Here is a 21,323-nt window from a genome sequence, read left to right as displayed (position 1 = left end):
ATGCATGTGATCCGCCCACAGGCGTGGTGCTTGATACAGAAGCCAGTCAGAGGGTAGGGGCAGTTTGGAGGCGGAGCGTTAAGTGGGCGTAGGCTGACTTGTCCTTCTTAGTGCCTCACGCCTCCTGGCCTACTTTCTCTTTCAAATCCTTTCTCTGCCTTGCTCGTGCTATCATTACCGTTAATCCCTCCTTGACCCAGGCTGCCTTCCCAGGTTGTAGGGCCGTCTTCCTGTTGTGGAGTGCTTGGGTCCTGTGTCCTTGTTTGTGTTTCCTCGGTTTCCTCGATATCAAGTGCCAATTATCTTCCCTTTCCCGTGTAGTATGATCGTTTGTTATTCTCCATACTTCATTCATCTTCTCCATTTCTTCTTTCTTTTTACTTATTCTACCTTTTTTTTTCTTTCCTCTTCCTTATTGTTTTGTTTTGTTTTTTCGTTTTTTCTTCTTCTTTTTTGACAGTACAATATATATTGTAGTGCGGGGTCACCAGAAACTCTGATTCTTCAAATTGGGTTAATGTAAGCAGTGGCGTTCCTCAATGTTCAATCTTAGGGCAGATCCTCTTCATAATATATATGAATGACATAGACGAAGGAATCAGAAGTAAACTGTCAAAATTCACAGACACTAAAATTGCTAGCAAGACTGACACCAAACCAGCGTCAAATTTTGCAAAATGATGCATACACTCTCATTGAATGGTGGGAAACGTGCCTTATAACTTTAATTTTGATAAATGCCACGTATCAAATATTGGAAATAGCAATCGGCAGGAAAATTATAAAAAGTAATCCCCCATCAAAAGTTTGGATCCTGAGAAAGATCTGGGAGCTTTAGTGACAACAGATCTTAAACCAAGCAAACAATGCACCGAAGTCATTGAAATTGCCAATAAATTAATAGTTTTCACCTTCCAATCTGAAAAAAAAAAAATCTCACCTTATACAACTCACTTGTACGTCCTCATTTTGAATACAATGTAAAGTTTTTGTCATCCTGTTATAAAAGGAATATTGAGAGATTATAAAAAAAAAACAATACGAAATAGAGTAACGAAAATTACTCGAAGGCTTCGCAATAAACCCTACAAGGAACGCCTTAAAGAACGAGATCTATTCTCCCTCTCTAAACGCAGGCTAAGAGGGGATCTGATATTGCTTTACTAAACTTTTAAGGCTTTCACAAATATCAGACCGGAATTCTTTCTAAGATTCAACATGTCTAATATTATAAGAAACAATAGTAAATAATAGGTAAGCGATTTCAAACAAATGAAGCCAAACATTTTACTTCAATCGTGTCATAAATATGTTGAATTGTGTTCCATCAAGCGTCGTTAACTCAGGTACTGTTCACTCATTGAAAACCTGTCTTGACAAGTATGTAGACACTAATTCCCGGTTGTCATTGTTCATGTCTGAATAACGAACACGTTCACTCCGTACTGTCCGTGCTGGCATGTAGATTGTATGTGGTCGAAGTAGTCCTCCTGTCTTTTTTAGTTTCCTCTCACACTCCATGTTGTTTTTTCTGTACAACATGGTACCATTTCCTTTTTCAGGTGAGCCTTGCCTGGAGGGATAGGGGGTGGGGGATGAAAAGACCCTTCTTCTGTGCTATCCTTTCTCTACCACTAATAGAGTAGAATAGTTACCCAAACAGACTTACAAGGACCTCTTGGTCTGTTACTGTTTGGACTTCTTTTGTATTCGTTTGGCTCCTCTTTTTGTGCTATCCTGTTTGTCTCTTCCACTAGTTAGCGTAGAGTAGTTACCCAAACAGCCCAGTAAAGACCTCAGGAACTTTTGCTGTTTGGGCTTTGTTTTTATTCTCCTCCTCCTCCTCCTCCTCCTCCTCCTTCTCTCATCACATGATGAACAATTAGCTGTGAGGGGCATTGAAAACTCAAGGACCCAATCAGTGACTGTCATAGGGATTTGAGGTACCAGGGGTCACTGCTGCAGGAGTGCGGCGCTCCTTTACGAGAAGTGCACTCTTTTAGGAGTCGCATGGTAGCCAGAGCCTGATTGACTGATGCCTCTCTTGAAAGCGCCAGGCACAGTATAGAGAACCCAGCAAGCCCACTTATTTTTTTTTTTTCAATTTTCCGCGCATGACGTCACGTTGTCGGAGATCAGGACTGCCATTTTCGCCTTTTTTAGGCCAAAACACAATTTTTGGCTTTTTCATGCATTTGGTCTAAGGATATCTAGTTTGCCATGAATTACATTATTATTATTATTATATTTATTATTTTTTTTTTTAAATATATTGCTTAAATATGCTCTATTTGGCCATAACAAGTTTATTTAATATGGTAAGTTTGTTCACAGCCACCTAAGACAAAACTTTTTTTTTCAAGTTGTCGAGGGCGCGTATGTTTTCCTTTATTTTCCTTGTTACCATGGTTATCCTTGCAGTTTTTCCCATTTTTTCTTATTGCTATTGAATAACAATAAGGGAAAATTGGACAAATCAACTGGGTGATGATGCTGATGACGCGCGAGTCCACGGCTGAACTCTGGCGTGTTTTTTTTTTTTTTTTTTCAAGTGGCTGATGTAATTTAAGGCTTCTTATCAACAGCTACCTGTGTTCATGAACAAGCCAGGAGTACGTTGATAGTGTGCTGTCTATGGTAGTACCATATATTTTGTTATGATGAGTCATTGGTAAACTCGTTTTCCATCCCCCAAAAGCGATCGTTCTGGTTGTTTATATTTATGTCGAGTGGGAAAGAAAAATGTCTAGAGCAGTGTGATTGAACTGTAGGCCCGCGCGCCAGTTGATTTAGTGTGGCCCGCGTGCACTCATTGATTAATTTTATATGAGGAAAAAATACTTAAATGATATTCAGCAAAGGTCAAGTGTGTGGAATAATAACGATTAGCTTGTTATGACATTGCTGCTACAATAACATAATGCCTGCAGAGCGAAAGTCCTTCACCATGGTTATGAAGTAGGGACGTAGGTATATGGTACACGTCATGAACACGGCCACTTCTTTGTGCCAAGAACGTTTTCATAATGTGTTGTTAGTATTTTTGCTTTCACTCCTGAACCCACCAATCTCAGTTAGTGTACTCGTACATTGGATTGGGGTCAGGTTTCAGATGAGGCGTCGGGAGCTGTATGGCCTTAGGCCTAGTTGCCTAGCAATTACCGTTACAAGTAACTCTCTTCCACTGTCGGTATTCTCACACTGGAATTGAATTCTCTGAATTCGTTTCCGTTTTTTTAGCCCAGGCGAAGGACTGACGAAGTACGTGGCACTTGTATACACAGATCGCCACTCCAGTAGTCCGCTATAGCCCAGTGCTCAGTACACATCGTGTAATATTTGGTAAATTCTAAAGTTGAATAATATAAACTTTGGGTTTTTTACTGCATGTTTTTGGGTCTTTTTGTAGTGCGTTTGGCCGTTTTGTCTTTTTTTTTTTTGTTGGCTTTGGCCTTTTTCTGCTTCAGTAATCTGGGTACCCGGAGTGCACTGGTTTCAGCTGCACCCACCACTCACTCTGCCTTAGGGCTTCATTTTAAGTTTAAGGTACATCGCATCTCTAAAGTCCATGTGCGCAGCGCTTCTTATAAAGCACTATGCAAAATTTGCTTTATTGAAATGAATTTTTTGATGTTTATTCATCAGTTTAGTTTGTCATCCATAATCAGTATTATCATTATTAGTAACATTTATAATTCCTGTGTGCACCGTTACCTAGTGAACATAAAAGAAGAAAAACACAAACCTCAACACACTTAAGAAGAAAGTATCCTACACAACACAAATAAGTAAATCTACATAAATGTTAACTTCAGCGAAAATCAAGTTGTATGGTAATAAATCAATTCTGCAAAACAAATAGATTCAGTACATAAGTAACAGAAAAAAAACAGTAGGAAATATAGATGTAAATGCCAATGACACCGTGCAGAGCATAAAGAATAAAAAACAAGGTCTCCATCGTTACAAATACTGAACTATTAAAACTTACAGCTTACAAGATACGACGCGGAAATAAAAGGACACAAACCAGCTACACTACAATGATGGTGCTCATGACGATGATGACGGTAATGGTAATAATTTTAATGATAATAATTATAATAATAATAATGATAATAATAATAAATAATAGTAAAAATAATAATAAATAATATAATAATAATAATAATAATAATAATAATAATAATAATAATAATAATAATAATAATAATAATAACAACAACAACAACAACAGTATCACTTCACTACGTTACGCCTCAAGCGGGGAGCAGGGGTGAGAGGGGCACAGGTCTTTCTTCTTTTTCATGCAGTATTTTTTTTTATGCCTATGAATACTTGTTTTTGGTAATGTTTTTGTTTCTCAATATAGCGTGCTATTCATTCGTTGTAACATTTTAGTGTCTATGAAGCTCAAAATACACATAGTTTCTCGTTTCTCGTTTTCCCATATCTTCCTTTACATCCATTTTGGTATTTTTGTACATAACTAAAATACACACAAAATACTTTTTTGGGGAATGATATTCTCTTTCTAGATAAATGCATTTAAATGCGTCTTTCAAATGCGTTTAAGCGTCTTGATAGGTAAGAAACTGAAAAAAAAGACTGAAAAGACATACGTTTTTTGTAATGTCTTTTCGTTTCCCCATATAGAGTGGTTTGCATGCATTTTCTCATTTTCTGCGTAGCAAGCTCAAACAGATTCAAAATGCACTCTTTTGGTAAAGTTATAATGTTTCTCCATGAAGGGTGTTTTTGCATGCGTTTTCGTACATAAAAAGGTTAGAAACACTGAAAAGAGACGTTTTTGGTAATATATATATATATATATATATATATATATATATATATATATATATATATATATATATATATATATATATATATATATATATATATATATATATATATATATATATATATGTATATATTTTATATGTATATATATATATATATATATATATATATATATATATATATATATATATATATATATATATATATATATATATATATATATATATATATATATATATATATATATATATATATATATATATATATATATATTTTTTTTTTTTTTTTTTTTTTATTTATTTTTTTTCCCATAGAGAGTGTTTTCCATGCTTTTTCTTTATCATTTAGAAGCCTAGCACGCTCTTAAAAAGTCAAAATACACGTTTTTGGACATTTTGTTTCCTTTCCACATATAGGGTGGTTTGCATGCATTTTGTCGTTTTTGGTACCTAACAATGTGAAATACACTCAAAATACATGTTTTTGATAATGTTCTGTTTATATAGAACGCTCTTCATGCCTTTTAGGGTTTGATGACTAAGAAGATGAAAAACGCATTTGGTAATGTTATTTTGTTTCTCAATATAGAGTGCTATTCAGGCGTTTTAGCCTGAATAGCGTTTTGGTACAAAAGAAACTAAGAAACTCTCATAAGAAACATTTCTTTTCTGCGTAACTAGCTGAAAAAAAAAAAAAAACTGAAAATACGTTTTCGGTAAAATTATACTTTTTCTCCACTAAGGGCTTTTTGCAAGCGTTTCAGCGATTTGGCACTTAAGTAGCTCAAAAAAATTGAAAGAGACCCCATAAAAGGTCCATTCCCATAAAGGGTGCTTTCCACCCTATATATCCTTTTAGTGCCAAGAACGCTTTTTTGAAATCTCGTTTACTTTCAACATATAGGGTGCCAAAATCGCCAAGTGCCAAATCGCTGAAACGCTTGCTTTAGGGAGAAAGAGTTGTTGAAGGATATGAAGTACTTTTTCATAGATTTTAGGTATGGAGGTAACAAGCATAAAAACACTGAAAATACACAATTTTGGTAAGTTTTTTTTTCTCTTTCTTCACAAAGGACGTTTTCTATGCGTTTTAACGCTTTTTGTAATGAGTTATTGTTTTCCAATATTGAGTGCTTTCCATGCATTTTATTGTTTTGTTGCCTAACAGGTTGAAAAAAAGTCAAAAGATATGTTTCTATTAATGTCGTTTCTTTTCCCCATATTTCACATGCATTTTGGCGCTTTGGTACCTAAGATTATGAAAAAAAAAGTTTGTTTTGTTCCCCCATATAGCGTGGTATTGACGCATTTTAGAGTTTTGGTACTTAAGAAGCTCAAAAACACAATACACGGTTCTCGTAATATCCTTTCGTTTCCCCCTATAGGGTGCTTTCCATGCATTTGGGCGTTCTGGTACGTAACATTGTAAAAAACACTCAAATTAAACATTTTTTAGGAATGTTGTTTCTGTTTCTCCATGTAAAGATCTCTTCAAGCGTTTTGTACCTAAGAAGGTCAGGAACACTTGTAATATTGTAATATCGTTGTAATATCGTTTCCTACGTAAAAAAAACACACAAAAAAAAACAAAGAAAAAATAACGTTTTGGGTAATGTTATTCTGCTTCTTAATAAATGGTGCTTGCATGCATTTTTGTGTTTTCGTAAGTAGCTCAAAAACACTCAAAAGACAAGTTTTTTTTTTTTAAAGACACTGAAAACACTTTTTTTTTTTTTGTGGGGGGGGGTATTTCCATACTTTTTAGCGTTTTGGTGTCTAAAACAATAAAAAAAAAAAAATTTTAAACACTAAAAAGGCAAGTTATGATTTCACTTCTCCATAGAAAGTTTTTTGCATGCATTTTGGCGTTGTGAAATTAGACGAAAAAAACCGTTCTTTCTAAGCTTATAGAGTATTATTCACGCGTTTTAACGGTTTCTTACCTCTGGTGAATAACACTCATAAGAAACGTTTCTCGTAAATAAGTTTTGATCTACCATATCGGGTATTTGGATCTCTTTTTCCATATTTGTACCTAACAAGTTCAAAATTTCTGAAAACAATTTTTTTCTTAATGTTATTATGTTTGTCAATATAGGGTGTTTCGCATGCTTTTAATGTTTGGTAACGAAGAAGCTCAAAACGACTCAAAATACACGTTTTTGGTAATGCTATATTTTTATTTTTATTTTTTTCTATTTCATATAGAATGTTGTTCTGGCGTTTTTGCGTTATTTTTTTTATTGGTACCTAAGAAGCTCAAAAATAATGAAAACAAAAGTTTCTAGAAGTATCGTTTTATTTCACGTTTTTTTTTTTTCAGCATTTTGGTCTTCACACGCTCAAAAGCACTTAAAATATTCGTTTTTGACGTGTTATTTATTTCCCAATATAGAGTACTTTTCGTTTATTTTTACGTTTTGGTACCTAACATTGTAAAAACACCCAAAATACACCTTTTTAGTAATAAATTTCTGTTTCTCCATATAGAGTGCTATTAACGCACTTTTGCTTTTTAGTACCTGAGAAGTTCAAAAATACTTATATATAATTTTCATAAGGCCTTTTCGTTTCCTCGTATAGAGTGGTTTGCATGCATATTCGCGTTTTGATATCTAACGAGCTCAAACACACTTAAAATATATGTTTTTTTTGGGAACGTTGTTCTCTTTTCATGAAATGACGTGTTTTGGATGCATTTTGGTGTTTTGGTACCTGATAAGGTGAAAAACAATTAAAACGCATGTTTTTTTTATATTATTTTTTTTTTTCTTCCTATAAAGACTTGTTCACTTGTTTTAGCATTTTCCTACCTGAGAAGCTCAAAAACAATCATTATACACGTCTCTGGTAAAATCGTTTTGTTTCCCATTATAGAGTAGTTTACATGCATTTTGACGTTTTTATATGTAAGAAGTTAAAAATATTCAAAATTCAAGACTTTGGTAATGTTATTAAGTTTGTTCATGAAGGGTATTTTGCATGCATTTCTGCATCTTGTTATGAAAGAAGCTTGAAAACACACAAAAAACATCATTTTGTTAATATTCATTTGTATTCCCAAATAGGTTGCACACTTTTCTAGTAATGTTATTTCATTTCCCAACATAAAGTGCTTTCCATACATTTTGTCGTTTTGATACCTGACAAAAAAAAAAAAAAAAAAGTGAAAATGCACTTTTATCATAATGTTTCTCCATATTGAATGCTATTCACACATTTTATCATTTCGGTACCTAAGAATCTTAAAAACACTCACTTTCTGAGCATTTTAACGTGTTGGTACCTAACACTGTGAAACACACTCCAAAAATACGGTTTTTGTTAAGTTGTTCTGTTTTTCCATATTTATTGCTATTCATGTCTTTTAGCGTTTTGGTAAGTAAGAAGCTCAAAATACTCAAGTTCATGTCTACCGTAATGTCTTTTGATTTCCCTATATAGTCATGCATTTTGCGTTTTGATACGTAACAATTTCAAGAACACACAAAATACTTATTTTTGTTATGTTATTTTGTTTCACCATGAAAGAGTTTTGCATGCGTTTTAACGTTCTGATACGTAGCTGATAAGTAGCTCAGAAACACTTAAAAGAAAATTTTTTTTATGAAGTGGTTTTGTTTCCCTATATAGGGTGCTTTCCATGCTTTTTAGAACATTCAAAAGACAACTTTCTAGAAAATGCGTTTCTTTTACAGATATAGGTTGCTTTACATGCATTTTGGCCTAATGGTACCTACCAATGTTAAAAACACTGAAATTACATATTTTTCGTAATATTGTTTTGTTTCTTGAAATAGTATTAACGAATTTAAGGGTTTGGTACCATAAAAGCTCAAAAACATTTATAATGCCAACATGTTTCTGGTAATGTCTTTTCGTTTCCCCATATAGAATAATTTACATGCTTTTTCCCGTTTTTCTACGTAAGAACCTCAAAAACACTGGAAAATATTAATTTTATTCATTTTTTTTAATAAAGTGTGTTTTGCATACCTAACATGCATATATCGTTTTGGTTCATATGAAGTTCAACAGCACTGAACATACATGTTCTTCATAATATTATCTTGTATTCCCATATATCGTTTTGCTGTGTAACAGGCTCAAAAACAATCAAGAGATATGTTTCTGGTAATGCCGTAACGTTTAACCACATTGGAGACTTTTATTGCATTTTTGTGTTTTCGTACCTAAAAATATGGAAAAACAAACAAACAAAAAAAAAAATACACATATTCGTTATGCCGTTCTGTTTCTACTTATACAGTTATTTATTTATTTGTTTTAGCCTTTTGATACCTAAGAAGCTCTAAAAACAATGATAATACATGTTTCTTGTAATATGTTTTCGTTGTCCCATCTAGAGTACTTTCTATGGATTTTGTCGTTTATCTTCGTAAGAATCTAAAAAACACTCAAAATACTTGTTTTTCGTTAAATTTTATGTTTTTTCCATAAAGTTTATTTTATTTATTTATTTATATTTTCTTTTTTCATATAGGGAGTTTTCATGTTCTTTTTCGTTTTGGCGGTGAACACTCATAAACACTAAAAAGATATGTTTTTGGAAATCTCGTTTCCTTACCCCATATATGATGCGTTGCATGCATTTTTGGCATTTTTATATCTAACAATGTGAAATATGCTTAAAATTTGGTAATGTTTTTCTTTTTTTTTTCATATAGAGTGCTATTCATGCGTTTTCATGTTTTAAAGAATAAGAACCTCAAAAATGCTCAAAATACACGTTTCTCGTAAAGTCTTTTCTTTCCTAATTTAGGAGTACATTTTTGTAAGGTTCAAAATACTTTTATTTGCTAATGTTATTGTGTTACTCTATATAACGCGTTTTGCATGCGTTTTATCGTTTTCGTATGTAAGTAGTTGAAAACACTCAAAATCTTTTTTTTTTTTCTCCATGTAGGGTGCTTTATCTTCATAAACACTCAAAACATACGATTCTTGAAATCTAGTTTTCTTTGCTTAATGAGGATGCTTTGCATGTTTTGTTACCTAACGATAAGAAATACACTAAAAATACACGTTTCTGGTAATTTTTTTTTTTTTTTTTTTTTCAATATAGACTGCTATTTGTGGCTTTTAGTGTTTTGTTACCTAAGAAACTTAAAATCACTCATACGAGAAATACGTGTTTCTCGTATCGTCTTTTCGTTTCCCCATATAGGGTAGTTTCCATGGATTTTGATGTTTTTCGACGTAATAAAAACAAAAACACTATTTCTTTTATGATAATGCTATTCTCTTTTTCCATAAAGTATGTTTTGCATGCCTTTTTAGCATTTTTGTACTTATAAAGTTCAGAAAGACTGAAAAGACACATTTTTCGTATCTTCATATTCGTATTTTTTCGTATGGTTTGTATCGCCATATAGAGTAAATTCCAGGCTTCTTAGCGCTTTTTGTGCTTAAGATTCTCCAAAACACTCAAAAGACACGTTTCTTTTAATATCGCTTCGTTTTCCTATATAAGTAAGAACTTTGCATGCATTTTGTCGTTTTCGTACATAATAATATGAAAAACACTTGAAATACACGCTTTTTGAGAATTTTCTGTTTCTCCATATAAAGAATTCTTTATGCGTTTCAGCGTTTTCATACCTAATAAGCTCAAAAACACTTTTAATACACATTTCTTGTAATATCTTTTCGTTTCTCTGTACAGGGTACTTTCCATGCATTTTGGCGTTTTTCTACCTACCAAGATCCGAAATACTCAAAATATTTGTTTTCGGTAATGTTTTTATGTTTCTCCATAAAAGCTGTTTTGCATGCATTTCAGCATTTTAGTACGCCAACAGCTCAAAAACACTGAAAAGAGACTTTTTTTGTATATTATTTTCTCTCATACAGTGATTTTCATGCTTTTTAGTGTTTTAGTGCCTAGTACTCTCATAAACACTCAGAAGATACGTTCCTGGATATCTCCCTTCCTTTCCATGTACAAGGTACTTTGCTTCTATTTTTGCGTTTTGGTACCTAACAATGAGGAATACACTCAAATTACATGTTTTTGGTAATGTTACTCTGTTTCTTATATAGGGTGTTTTTTATGCGTTTCAGTGTTTTGGTACTTAAGAAGCTGGAAACACTAATAATACAGGTTTCTTGTAATGTCTTTTCGTTTCCTCATATAGGGTACTGTGCACGGATTTTAGCTTCTTTATACGTAACAAACTCAAAACAATCAAAATACTTATGTTTGGTAATGTTATTTTGTTTCTACATAAAGCGTGGTCTGTGAGGCATTTTAGAGTTTTCGTACGCTGAAAAGAAACGTTTTTGGTAATGTTGTTTTGCTGTCTTACATAGGTTGCTTCCCTTACTTATCCAATTTTTTATTGCCTAACACGCTCATAAAAACTAAAAAAAGACACATTTCTAAAAGTCTTGTTTATTTTACCAATATAGGGGGATTTACGTACATTTTGCCGTTTTAGTACATAAGAATATGAAATACATTAAAAATGTTTTTTGGTGTTTTGTATTATTTCTCCATATAGATTTCTATTCTAGCGCTTTCGAGTTTTTTTTTTTTTTACCTATGTTCAAAAACACTCAATACACTTTTCTCATAATGTCTTTTCGTTTCGTCATATAAGGTACTTTCAATATATTTTGATGTTATTATACGCAACAAGCTCATAAACAATTATTTTTTTTTTTCATAAACAGTGTTTTGCATGTGTTTTAACGTTTTGTTACGTAAATAGATTAAAACACTCAAAAGACACGTTTTTCATAATGTTTTATCCTCGTATATAGAATGCTTTATATGTTTTTTATCTTTTTTTTTCTGGATAATACCCTCATAAAAACTCAAAAGTCACGTTTGTGGAAACGCTATTTTCTTTCCACATATAGTGTGCTTTTCATGCATTTTTCATGCATGCATTTCCATACATATAGAGTGCTATTCAATCTATTTCAAGTTTTTGTACCTAAGATGCAGAAAAACATTCATAAATACACGTTTCTCGTAATGCCTTTTCGTTTCCTCATATAAGGTACTTTCCATACATTTGACTTTTTTGTACGTAACAAGCTGAAAACACTCAAAATACTCGTTTTTGGGAATGTTATTATCTTTCTCCATAAAGTGTGTTTTGCATGCGTTTTATTGTTTTGGTACGATCGAAAACACCCAAAGGAAAAGTTTTCCGTAATTTTGTTTTGTTTTGGCATACAGGGTGAATTCCATGCTTTTTAACGTTTTCGTGTCGTACACGCTCAAAAACACTGAAAAGACACGTTTCTGGTAATGTCGTTACGCTTCCTCATATTGGAGGCTTTGCATGCATTTTCACGTTTTGGTAATTAACAATGTAAAAACTATCAAAATACACATTTTCATTAATGTTCTTGTTTTCCATATAAAACACTATTCATGTGTTTTAGAGTTTTAGTAACGCTTATAATACACGTCTCTGGTAATGTTCTCTCGTTTCCCCATATAGGGTATTTTGCATGCATTTCAGTGCTATAAATACTTATGTTTTGCAATATTATTCTGTTTCTACAAAAAGATTGTTTTGCATGCGTTTAAGAGATTTGGTATGTAAGAAGCTCAAAAACGTTTAAAAGACATCTTTTTTGTAAAAGTTTTGTTTTCTCATATAGGTTGACATTCTTTTTTTTTTTTTTTACGTTATGTTGCTTAACACATTGAAAACATTCAAAAGACATGTTTCTGGAAATTTTGATTACTTTCCTCATGTAGGCTTTATTGCATGCTTTTTGGCGTTTTGGTACCTAACAATAAGAAATATACTTATTATTCTATTTCTCCTAGAAGGTTGTTTTCCATGCGTTTAAGTGATTTAGTATATAAGAAGCTCAAAAACGTTTAAAAAGACATCTAATCCGTAAAGTTGTTTTCTTTTCCCATATACGTTAATTTTCATGCTTTTTTTTAACGTTATGTTGCTCAACACGTTCAAAACATTCAAAATACATGTTTCTGGAAAACTTGATTCCTTTCCTCATGTGGGGTTTATTGCATGCTTTTTGCCGTTTTGGTACTTAACAGTGTGAAATACACTCAATATACACGTTTTTGGTAATGTTGTTCTGTTCCTTCATATAAAGTGCTATTTATCCGTTTTTATGGTTTTGGTACCTAAGAAGCTCAAAACACTAATAATACACGTCTATGGTAATGTTCTTTTTGCTCTTTATATAGATTATTTTGCATGCATCTTTCTTGTTTTTGTACATAACATGCTCAAAAACAATCAAAATTATTGTTTTTGGTAATGTCATTCTGTTTCTTCGTAAAGGATGTTTTGCATGCGTTTTAGATTAAAAACAGAAAAACTATAAAAAAAAAAAGTTTTTGGTAATGTTTTCTGATATGTTGTGCTTTCCATGCTTTTTAGCGTTTTCGCGCCTAACATGCAAAAAAATAAATTAATTAATAAATTAATAAAAAAAACGCAAAAAATCAGTTTCTCTGAGTATCATTTCAATACTAAATGTAAGGGGCTCTTTCTATGCATTTTGTCGTATTGATATCTAACAATGTGAAAAACTCTCAATTTTTTTATTCATTTATTTTTTGGTAATGTTCTTTTTCTAATTATAGACGCGTTTTCTAATTTCCGTAAACGAGATGCTGAACACTCCATATAGATATTCTTGCATGCATTTGGGTCAATTTTCGAGGTAACAACCTGAAAATTCTCTAAATTCTTGTTTTTGGTAATGTTATTCTGTTTCTCTATAAAGTGTGTTTTCCTTGATTTTTTTTTTTGTTATTTTGGTATATAAAAAGTAAAAAAAAAAAAAACTTAAAAGATACGTTTTTCGTAATGTTTCTTTTATATATATATATATATATATATATATATATATATATATATATATATATATATATATATATATATATATATATATATATATATATATATATATATATATATATATATATATATATATATATATATATATATATATATATATATATAATCATATAGGGTGAATTCTATGCTCAAAAACACTCAGAAGAAACATATCTGTTAATTTCGTTTTTTTTCTCCCAATATAGGAGACTTTGGATGCATTTTGGCGTCTTGGTTACTAATAATGTGAAAACAATCAAAATATACGTTTTTGTTTATTTTATTCTGTTTCTCCATATCCAGTGATATTCATTCGTTTTAGATTTCTTTTTTTTTTTTTTTTTTTGCTGAAAAAACTGTCATAATACATATTCTTCGTAATGTCTTTTAGTTTCTTTATGTAGAGTACTTGACATATATTTTATAAATTTTTCTACGTAACAATCTGAAAAAAAACACTAAAAATACACGTTTTTTTTCGTAAATATATACTGTTTTTCCATTTAAGGTTTTTTGCATGCTTCTCAGCGTTTTGGTATATAACTCAGAAACAATGAAAAGAGACGTTTATGATAATATTGTTTACTTTTCGGTATATATGGTGCTTTCCATGTTTTAATCGTTTTGGTGCCTATATCGCTAATACCTATATCGTTTAATACCTAAAAAGATTAAAAACGCCCATAATAGAGTTTTTTTTCGTAATGACTTTACGTTTCGCAATATAACGTATTTTGCATGCATTTTTGCCTTTTTTTTTTTGTACGTAAAAACATCAATAACACTCAAATTAGCTCTTTTAGGTAATGTTCTCCTGTTTCTCTATAAAAGGGTGTTATTGAATGCATTTTAGTGTTTGGGTACGTAAGTACCAAAACACGTATGTAAGTAGTCGAAAACACTCAAAATTCACTTTTTATTTTTCCATATAGGGTGCATTTTCTTCATAAACACTCAAAAGACACGATTCTTGAAATCGTTTTCTTTCCTTATTTTTTTGGGGGGACGTTTTGTTATCTAACGATAAGAAATACACTATATATATATATATATATATATATATATATATATATATATATATATATATATATATATATATATATATATATATATATATATATATATATATATATATATATATATATATATATATACAATGCTATTCATGGCTTTTAGTGTTTGGTTACCTAAGAAACTTAAAAACACTCATACGAGAAACAAGTGTTTCTCGTAACGTCTTTTCGTTTTCCCATATAGGGTACTTTGTATGGATTTTGACATTTTTCTACGTAATAAGCACAAAAACACTTTTTTTTTATGATAATGGTATTTTGTCCAACGATTGACTCGTTTACCGATGAACAATTAAGGCACCACGTGGAAAATAAAAACAAAGCTCCGCTACAATATTAAAGTCAATTAGAAAATCAAATTACCTGAAAGATTTAGAATAAGAGACAAAAATGAAAAGGTAAAAATATTAACCACAATATTGAAAAAAGAGCTACACTTAATGGAAAATAGAGGCTTTCTCCTTAAAGAGAAATGTCTCTAGCATCTGAGAGAGAGATGGAAAGTTCCGTTTGTGAGGTGAGAGGCGGCCCTCCTTCAAGACAAACGTGAAATTGACTCATTAGTATTTAACTCACCGAGACAACTCACGCACTTAAACACCGACACAACCCTTTCTGAGACGAAAAACAAAGGGAACGTGAGTGTAGAAGCGTCCACGAGATAAGAGATCAAAGGGGATAATGAGCTAGCACACTACCTTAAGAAAAGAAAGTAATTAATTACAAAGAGCCAAACGTTACTTAAAGGTCGAGGGAGACTGGCAAGGGTGTACAAGGCTGAGGGCTATTTGAAGGAGCAGACGACCTGAAGGGAAGGGAGGGGGAGGGAGAGGCAGTACTTCTTTGCTAATTGCCAAACATTACAGTGACGTGCTTGGGTATACAACGAGAGCCCCGAGGATGAATGAACCTCCAAACAATGCCATCTTGCCTTCCCGTAGCCAGGTGCAGGCCATTTGTGTTTGATTAGTTGTGAGGAAGGGGAGAGACTCAGAAGGGGAAGAGAAGAGGAGGAGAAGCGGAGACACAGGGATAAAAGAGAAGGGAAGGGGAGAGGAGAAGAGAGGAGAGGAGAGGAGAGGAGAAAGGAAAGGGAAGGAAAGTTAAGAAAAGAAATGGAAAGGAAAGAAAAGAAAAGGAGACGAAAGGAAATGAGAGAGAGGGGAGGGAGGAGGAAAAGAGAGAGGGAGAGAGGAAGGAAGGGAGAGAGGGAGGGAGGAAGGAAGGGAGAAAGGGAGGTAAGAGAAGAAGAGAGGAGAGGCAAGGAAACTAATGAACAGTGAAGGAAAGGAAAGGAAATGTAAAGAGAGAGAGAGAGAGAGAGAGAGAGAGAGAGAGAGAGAGAGAGCCTACCCGATTATGCTCCTTTCCTTCCCCCCCCTCTCTCTCTCTCTCTCTCTCTCTCTCTCTCTCTCTCTCTCTCTCTCTCTCTCTCTCTCTCTCTCTCTCTCTCTGACCACGTGCACCTGTGTTTTGTTACCCCCTCCTTTCATCAGTCTTTCATTAATGCTACAAACTTCACCTATTTCCTTATTAACGTGTTTACCAGAAGCACCACCTGTTGCGTGCCTCATCACGGACACAGCGGTGATGATGGTGGTGGTGGTGGTGGTACAAGGGAGTGCAGGTGACGGATGTATACAAGTCCAACGAAAAGAAAAAAAAAAAAAAGAAGTACAGTAGGCGCAAGATACAACTGAGATTACAATATAAGGTAAAAGCAATAGCAGTAACTTAAACTCTTGAAAATGTAAAGTCGCCACGGTTGGAAGTGAAGGAGACTAGCAAGAAATAGCTTCTAGGAAATAGGTGCTAACATGCATACTAACACCAACTTTATGGGACGTTCCGACAGCTGTTTTAGCATCTTCATTCCTGATAATGTCCCCACTGAAAATTATTCCTCACACCTCACACTTCTGTCTGAATTCCGTACTCGCTTTATCAGAGAAAAAATATATAGATTCCATCCAAGACACACCCTAATTCGCCCACTCGCACCGCACACCGCACACACTCCAGCCACACACACTAACGGACCATACCTCTTCATCTTGAGTCCGCTCCAAACTTTAGGCCACACGAAACATTGGCAGACACCATAACGAGACCATAAGACTTCCTGATGTCTGGAGGGGCACGCTGCGACAAAAGGAGAGAGAAAAAAAAAACACTAAACAAACACCCACCCAACCACCTACTCACCCACACACACACATACACACACACAAATACATCAGCTGATAAAGCATCATGTGTTAAATAAAGGAAGGTACGTCAAAGAAGCGAATATTTTGCCACGTGTATTCATGTAGCAAGTTAATTAGTTACCTCCTTCATAATATTTTGCTCGGTTTGCGTCAGCCTGAGAGATCTGAGTGGCCTTTAATATTGTTTTCGCCAGAGAGAGGCTGTATCAAGGGTGAATAGGAGAAGGAGGAGGAGGAGGAGGAGGAGGAGGAGTAAAGGGAGAGGAGAAAGAGGAGGAGGAAGGGGAAGAACGAGGAAGAGGAGGAGGAGCAGAGGTTATGTTTCCTAAGATTAATTTCGAAGTTCTTGTTTCGTCCTGCTGGTCGATGACCCTCAACACAATTACAACTTAGGACCAAGTGCCGGGCTTTGTGGTCAAGGAGTGAAGGGAAACGTGAAGCGAGACAATGCGATTCCAACATGATACACCCTGAGGTGATAATCTTTATGTTGTGGTTTAGGCTGCATGGTGGTCTTTGTGTTGAGTGTTACAAGGAGGTAGTGTATGCGAGGTGACATGGCAAGGCCATGCCGCTGTGTTGACGCAAGCCACCATCACAGTCCCAAGCATGCAGCTCCTTGCCAACCGCCGCACAGGGTTTGATTCAGACAAAACACAACACAAACATGTTCTTGGCAGACTCGAGCCCAAAAATCTGACGGTCAAGGCCCATCGCCGCCTTGACACAACAGTTGAGAGGCTTGCCATCTAGCAGGGAAATTTACAGCCTGTGGGAGAGTGAAAAATTTATGGCGACTTTTACTTCTCTGTTTACTCGAAGAGCGAGTTCGAGGGAGTGACCGACGAATGGCTGAATGGACAGGTGACTGCGGGTGGCGGTGCTCTATGGCTACAAATGAAAGGGAACCTTCACAACACACTGGGTATCAGGCACTTCGGCAAATCTTACATGTCAACTGTATTATATATATATATATATATATATATATATATATATATATATATATATATATATATATATATATATATATATATATATATATATATATATATATATATATATATATATATATATATATATATATATATATATAATTACACACAAACACCCACTAGTACAACGCAAGGGTCTATGATTCCCTTGCACGCTCTCAGCTTGCCTTTGAAAGACCTATGTCCTGGCCAGAACACGTCACCCAACACACCTGGCACACAGCCACCAATCGCTAATTATTTATAATCCATCCAAGCAGTCTTGGCACTGCAGACTGCACGGTACCAGCTGTTCCTTGTCCCAATCTGGCGGACGGTAAAGCAAAATACTCATTTATCTTCTTGAGAATTATAACTTGAGCTGGTAGCAAGGCATTTATTATCACTAGCAGGATGATATACATTTGACTTCACAAAAATGACGAAACATACTGTTACAAGCAATAATTTTTATAAGTTGCAAATATAAGAACAAACACACTGGCTAGGCAATGCTCCCACTTTTCGTCTGACACACTGAACCATTCGAAGCATACATTCCTGAACCACATGTTTAGTCAGTGCAAGTCTGCCTTTCAACACCTGCTGTGGGAGTCCCTCGAGTGCCTTAAGGGTGAGGATTGCAAACCAGCGCCTCACATCCCAGCAAGGAGGTGAACAAGGTGTACAAAGAAGTGAATAGAAAGCGAAGGAAAAGAAGAAAAGAGACAATAATGAGCAATGGAGAGAGGAAGAAAAAGAGGAAGGCAGGTGGAAGGAAGAAGCCTGTTCAGTGCGTTCATTATCCTGTTCATCAACACATGCAAGTCGACGTGGAGAAGTTTTGTGGCCTCCCTGACGACTTTATTTATTCATTTGCTGACGAGTGATGTGTGTGTGTGTGTGTGTGTGTGTGTGTGTGTGTGTGTGTGTGTGTGTGTGTGTGTGTGTGTGTGTGTATACGAGAGAGAGAGAGAGAGAGAGAGAGAGAGAGAGAGAGAGAGAGAGAGAGAGAGAGAGAGAGAGAGAGAGAGGCTGACTATGATAAACACAACATATACGAGAAAAGAACATTTCCATGAAGAAACAGGCGTCAACGATGTTATTTTAATTATAATTCAGCGCAACCTGTAGAAACGTTTTCCTTTCATTAACATTTTTATGAAAGAGCGGCTCTGGTCAAAGGCAACAAAAGAGGCACAAAAAAAGGTTCATTGAAGACTGCAGTCCCTAAAGATTATCGAAATTATCCGAGATTGTGAGAAGTGTCTTGATAACTCCCTCTTGAAAAAGCGTTTGTCATGGCTTTACCAATACGGGCCAGATTGTCACCACTCTCCTCTTTCCACGGCCCCTCCCACGAGCCTCTCGGGTGTGGATCCGTACTTCCTCTTGATCTCAGTGGTGAGTTGTGCTCTCGATCTCACCGGTGACTGTAGCTGTTGTGTACATTATATAACAAGACTATTCACTTTTAGCATTAGACACAACCATTCTTACGCTATGACCTGACACTCTAAACCTAACAATTGCTATAGACTCCGCACAATGCTTTGAAATTTTTATCTTTTAAGGGAGTACTAATTTTACGGCTGTTTTTAGATATATTTCACTCTGGAAATGTGTCCGTTTGCTCAAATTAAACATAGGGAAGATGAGGAGGAAAACCAGAAGAGAGATAAAGGTGTAACTGTACGAATCCTTTATCAATAATATGAAATTCTGTTTGATATGAAAGCTTTTACGATGTTGACAACACACACATTCGTAACAGCTTCATAAAAACGGCAGGATTTCTTTTTCCTTTTTTTTTTTTATCCATTTTTTATATGATACCGACGAAACTGAAAATCAAATCCATTAACACAGACTACATCGCTAAGAAAAATGTCAGGTATTGTGTCACGTGTTGCGTCACAGGCTGAGAGATTCAAATACTCTATAGAGCTTTGGTTGATTAAAAATTCTAACACCACCACATCTCCTTCTCCGTTTTCATTCCCGGATCCTTTCTTATCTTTGAGGATGATAAACAGATGAACTAATATGTCTTGGAGGACGATAACATTTATAATTCAGTTTAATGTAGGCTTCCTTAAAAGGCGTTCTGTCTTGTGCCATACTCAGAATATCAAGGACACACTGTGCTAGTTTTGTGGCAACAGTTATATTATCTATTATTCATTTATTTATCTAAAATGTTTCCAAACCTTTACACACGTTTATGACACCGTTCTCCTGCCACCCTTGTACCTGTAATTATGTTGTGACAAACGAAATGGAGATGATAAGTAAAGTTAATTAATCATGGATCGTTTTCTGGTGATGAGGCCTGAAAGGGAAACGAGGTCTCATTTACAGTCTCATGTAATCAAATGATAGGCCGCTTTGAAGCAATGCGGTACAGTCGTGGCGTAACAGCACAAGGTTAGCCAGGCGTCCAGCTGTGCCCAAGGTGACTTTTCGGTTACAAAACAGCTGGTCATTGCCTTGCGTCGCTGGTGGGTTGTTGCTTGAAGATGTGAGGTGGTTGCTTTGAGGGGGTTTATTTTCTATTTTCTTATTTTTATTTTTATTTTTTGAGTTGTGCAGGTTATGGAAAGGCAGAAACAAAAGAGCACGGTGGATGCTGTAATGTTTAAGAATGCATGTGATGATGGGATGACGTCAGTGGTTAATGTATTTGACTGAAAACTACTGCATGCTTGTCTTTAGCAATTTATTATACACCTCCTTTTATTTCACGTTTCCTTCTCATACCCTTTGTTTTATTACCGATGACGAATGGAATGAAAAATAATTAATGAAAAAGAAGCTGACCAAGAACAATTAGGCGACAGACGAGGCTACTCCCAACACAAATACGAAACAAATACGACAAAAGAACGATTTGGAAGCTAATATCGTACATTATTCTTCAGGGATTTTCTCGTTGAACGGTTATGAAATAAGGAATGTGGAAAAAAGCGCCTCGCATTTTGTGGCTCCGTGATACATTTAATTAATCGAGGAGAAGATGTAAAAGAATAACACTTTTTCCGTCAGTCTTCATATATAGTTCCTTTGTTTACCCAGAGAGAGAGAGAGAAAGAGAGAGAGAGAGAGAGAGAGAGAGAGAGAGAGAGAGAGAGAGAGAGAGAAAGCAATATCTATGCTGCCTCAAGAGCTTTCCTGCCGGTGGTACTCTGTTTTCCAGTCTTCCACATCTCGTCCCTCTCCTCCACCCTAGCTCCGCGCCCTCACCCTCTCGGGCGCAATCACTGCCCGCGGTCCACCACTGCTACAGCCGCTCAACAGCCAATAAGGAAGAGCAATTACTGCCCACAAGTGTACCTGGAGGTGGAGGAGATTTTATCAAAAGATATTGGGTTGTCCTCTATTGTAGAATGACCTATAATCGATACAT

Source organism: Scylla paramamosain, chromosome 7 (assembly GCF_035594125.1).
Source record: "Scylla paramamosain isolate STU-SP2022 chromosome 7, ASM3559412v1, whole genome shotgun sequence".
In the NCBI taxonomy this organism is placed as follows: domain Eukaryota; kingdom Metazoa; phylum Arthropoda; class Malacostraca; order Decapoda; family Portunidae; genus Scylla; species Scylla paramamosain.
This window is presented reverse-complemented; position numbering follows the sequence as displayed.